This window comes from Leuciscus leuciscus (assembly GCF_965113295.1).
Source record: "Leuciscus leuciscus genome assembly, chromosome: 10".
In the NCBI taxonomy this organism is placed as follows: Eukaryota; Metazoa; Chordata; class Actinopteri; order Cypriniformes; family Leuciscidae; genus Leuciscus; species Leuciscus leuciscus.
The window spans coordinates 1,393,996-1,399,197 of NC_138734.1; positions in this window are offsets into that span (position 1 = coordinate 1,393,996).

Below are 5,202 nucleotides of genomic sequence, written 5' to 3' on the forward strand. Positions count from 1 at the left end.
GGCTGGGTATCGTTCAAAAAATTTCGATACCAATACCGATACCGATACCTTGATTTCGATACCGGTTCCTAAACGATACTTTTTTCGATACCAATTTTATGAAATCCATTTTAACAAGATTACATAACACTTTACCTCAGAAAAACTTGGTGTTATTTTTTCAGTTTGACTCATGCTCCTTAGCCAGTGCACAAAGGAACAAAAAAAGCACAAAGGAACAAAATATTCCTTATACATATACATAAGGAACAAAATATTTTTTTTTTATATAGAGCTCATGCTCACCAAAGCTGAATTTGTCTGATCAAAGATACAATAAAACTTGTAATATTGTGGAATAGTATTACAATTTAAAATCTTATTTGAATATATTTCAAAATGTAATTTATTCCTGTGTTGTCAAAGCTGAATTTTCAAAATCATTACTTCAGTGTCACATGATCCTCCAGAAATATGAAAACAGTTTTTGGAAACTACGATACATTTTTTCATGATTCTTTGATGAATAAAACATTCAAAAGAACAGCATTTATTTAAAAAAAGGAAATCTTTTGTAACATTACACATGTTTTAAGGTCATTATTGATCACTTTAATGCATCCTTAGTGAAAAAAAAATTCTGACCAACCAACACATTATTGAACGGCAGTGTACACTCAGTAGGTCATTATTGCAATATAAACACAGTCAGAGTGATCAACAAGGTATATCTTCATTTACCAGTCGAAGACGGAGCAACTTTCTGCTCTTATGTTTACTCCATGCACTGTCAAGGGCTTCATCATATCTGTCGCGGTACCGTCTTTGCAGCAATTATTTTACCACAAATACTGCATCGCGCGCTGTTGGCATCGAGCCTGGAGAAATGTATCCACACTTTTGATCGACATCTTTAGGGTATTGTGAGTGTGTGTGCTCGCGTCTCATTGAGTATGTGCGCGAGTTTGTGTGTGTGTGTGCTCGCGTCTCATATGAGAATGTGTGCGTGGACAGTTTGTGTGCGCACGCGCGTCTCATATGAGCAGGGTGCGATTTGTAAAAAAAACAGAGGTGGGGATGTTTTCACAGGCGCATTCATACCACCCACATTTCGTCATGAGTCATTTTGTACCCATCACTTTTAACTTCCGTCCATAATAATTTGACTTTTGGTTCGATTTTTTTTACTGTTTTCAATATGAGAGAGAAATTTGGTAATCATTGTCTGACCTAACAAAAATCCATTATAATATTAATTTTATTTTATTTTTCGTGTTCGCATTTATGAGGGAAAAAACAACGTGTTAGGGTCCGGTAACCAACGTTCTTGGTTACGGATTTGACCGCTCTGAAAGCGGCACTATAAGACTGCTTTAAAACTTCCACAGAGACCTCAAACAGAACAGCTGCCTTTCTTTAAAGTGAATTTCGATTTGTATTAATTGTATCTTAATTTAAGTAAGCTACAGCAGGCACGGCGCCAGGATTCCAGTTTTGGATGGGCCAGACCAATGTGGGTGGGCCTGTGCGTATACATAATATAGGTTTTAATAGCTTGATGCTCTTTAAATATTTTGTTGCATTGTAAAAATGTTCGGTGCATAGGACGGACCTATCCGCGATCGCTCTCCATGGTTCTGACCAAAGAAGAGCGCTTTGGAATCTCCTTTACGCATCATACCTGGGCTGTGTTTCCCGATAACGTTGTCTCTTAGCGCGCTACGAAGACTCTTAAGTTATAACTTAATTAAAGGTATACTACCAGTAAAGGTATATCATTGCTAGGCGTCTTCAGGGCTATCATCCACTCAATGGCGCCACCAGGGGGTGGCCAGGGGTGGCGGTGGCGCCATTGGGCTTTCACCCCACTGGCCAGTATAAATTTTAGTAGCATCAGTTATGCATTTCATCCCCAATGCACAACCAGGCAGGCAAGCCACTCTAGACCTTAGTTCGCACACAGTAGCCCTGTACTCCCCCGCCGTCCATGCCTCCGTCCATGCCGCGCCGGTCAACAATTTCAAAAGAAGTCAAGAAAGAAGACTACCGGTAAGTAAATAAGTCAAAGATATTCTTTAGTAAAAGAAGACGGGGAATTATGTGTCGTGACATGTGCTTTTTAATTGCCAAATGGTTACAGTATACTGTTACAGCAGCTTTTTGATGTGTCTTTGACACGTTTTGACAAGCAGGGATGCAAACAGCGCGCTTTTCGGCGCCTCCCGCTTTTTTCATGTCAGTTCGGGTGACAAAGTCATCTGAAGTCATTCCATAGCTTAATGTGAGGGACATAAGTCTGTTTACATCATTAAAGTATACGGAAACTCGTTTTCCCTCCTTTGCGGCTGTCAATCATTCTCCAGCAGTATTCAAACAGCGCGCGCGCCTCTTCCGGCTGGATGCACGGTAAAACTCTCTCCAATATGATATATTCACATTATAATGCATGATCTGTAGATAAAAGGCTGTGGATTTGCATAAAATTACTTTATTTTGTTGGAGTTTGTTGCTGTTTTTAAACGACTCACTACCGTGTGCTTGTTATCAGGGTCCGGTTTCTCAACCGGTGGGTCGCGACCCACAAGTGGGTGGTTGATAATTCTATAGGGGGTCGCAAGACTTCTGTGTTCACTAGCACAGCTAATAAATGGGCTTCACAATAGTCTCATTGCAATAGACTACGTTTACGTGCAAAAAAATAATCCTTTAATAAACGCATTGGCGGCTCAATCGGACTAAAAAGCCTTAATGTAAACACCTAATCATAAACGCGCACAGATTGAAACAAAAGTTTTGCATGTAAACAGCCAGTCCTCCAACGAATCTGATTTTCGAATGTCGTAGGCTACTTCATTATTGCCGTGCCTTCTAACGCTGTATTTCAGGGTGCGATTTGTGAGAAAAAGAAGTATGTTTTGAAGTAGGCCTATGGATGTTTTGAAACATTTTTATTCATAAAAATAATTATCACGAGAACATGAACTTCATCACTGCATTTGCAGGAATTGTAAAAAAAAAATTCTTATTAACTCATGAAGTAGCCTAACGCAATATTTTTACTTAAAAACTTTTACTTTAAAAAACATGCAAGAATTAAATCTCCCTCCCAGTACCATGGTGTCACTCGGCTAGACAAGACACTTATTTATGAATGGCAAAATTAAATGGCCCAGTTTTACTGCTGCTGTTAAAGTAATAACGTTAACTTTACATCGCGATGCTGAGCTACAGTGAAATGATAGAAAAGACATGCATTATCTCGTGTTTCGCCTCATTCGCGCGAACTGGACGCGCCCGCGCGCGCTAAACGCCTCATTCGCGCCGCAGGACCTCTAGACGCGCGTAAACGCGTCTTTACATTGAATTGAAATCACTCGCGCCAGACGCTCAAGAGTAAGTGAGTAATCAAATAACATTTGCTTTAGCCTCAATTAAGTGAAACTCCGTAGGCCCTATGTGTAACTTCACAGTGGTGTGACTGGGGCACTAACTCTGCTTGTCATCATAGAAGCGGATAATCATATTGTGATGTTTATTCCCGCTTTAGTAATATCCTGAATATGCTGCCTTCCAGCTATATCAGAGCCAGCCAAAGAAGCGCATTTTAAAATAAAATTGACTTTAATTAAACCGCACGGATCCGTGATAAGTTTTGTGATCCGTCTCGGTCTCGCCACTATAGTGTCTCAAGTGTCACATTAACGTGAGTAAAAAAAAAATCAGTTTGCCTCATAGTCTGTCTATTGAAAATGTGTCTGTGTTTTTGTGAAATTAATTATAATAAACATATAGTAGTAGCCTATAGATCTGAGAGGCATTTCAGTTATTGAATTATTTCCAGCCTTAGTGGGTCGTATGACTGGCATACAAAAAAAAAGTGGGTCGCAGTAAGCAAAAGGTTGAGAAACCCTGTGTTAGATCACACACATCACAAAGGACTATGAATCGGCATCAATTACTTTTACCGGTTCTTTGTGGCAAGCTTTATGCGTGCGGTCGTGCGCTTGAGTGCGGCTATTAAACGCTCATTATCCTGTGTAGGCTATATAAGTAATCAAATTAATATAAAGGGGCGATTTGTCCACTAATGGCTTAAATAAACAACTACTAGTCGACTAGAAAAAACTTTAGTCGGAAGCAGCCCTTATTCCACATATTTTCGAGCCAGGCTCAGGCCATTCTGGGTTGAGCGAGCGACCCTGCGGAATGAGCGAGCGGAGTGTAATATTCAGAAATGCGCTCTCCGCTCACGAGCTCTGATCGGAACAAACCCGAACCTCACTGTCTGCTGAACTTGCGCAGAAACATCAAAATATAACCAGCTTTTAAAATGTTTTTTTAAACTAAACATTTAGACTATTTTAGCACAAATTATGAGCTTATTGACGATTTTTTATAATTCTTGACAAAATTAGGATATAGTAAAAGTTGGGGGGGTTTTTTTGAAAAAAAGTGGGCCTGTTGAAAAGTGGGGTCGTGCCTGAGCTACAGGACATCGTCTTTCAAAACATAACCTGCGCGAAAGAGAAAAAAAAAATGAATGCGTCTCTGTCCCCAGCACATTTAGAAACATTTTAATTCATAAAAATGAATCATGAGAACATGAACTTCATCACTGCATTTGCAGGAATTGTAAAATCTTTTTTCTTATTAACTCTAATGCAGCCTAACGCAATATTTTTACTCTAATAGCTTATCTTTCCCCACACATATGAACTGTGATCATGCACAACGAAAAAACAAGAATTAAATCCCCCTCCCAGTATGGATAGTGCCACTCATGTCAAAAAACATATTTATGGCAAAACTATATGGCACATCGTAGTGTCAACTTAAACATAAATAGGCTATAGTGTAGGCCTATGCATCATTCTAGGAAAACAGTCTGCCTTGATGACGGACTTCTGTCGTCTTTTTCTGCTTTCCAGTGGGAGCGTCATCTGCGGCATGTCGTCCCTCTTTTACCCACATTTCTGCAAATCTCCGGGCAGGGAAGTAGGCAACTCCTGGCCCATTTATGGAAATGAACAGTAGGTTGTTCAGTGTGGAGACGTTTATTCGGTTTCTTTCGTCTGTGAGAATACGGTTCATGGCGCTGAATCCCCTTTCACACTCAGCTGTTGACACTGGGAGTGTGGAGACAGTGAGGAGCACTTTGCGCAGATTGTCTCCTGTGGTGCCATGACACTTGAATTGGTGGAATTCCTTGAGGAGTATGGTACT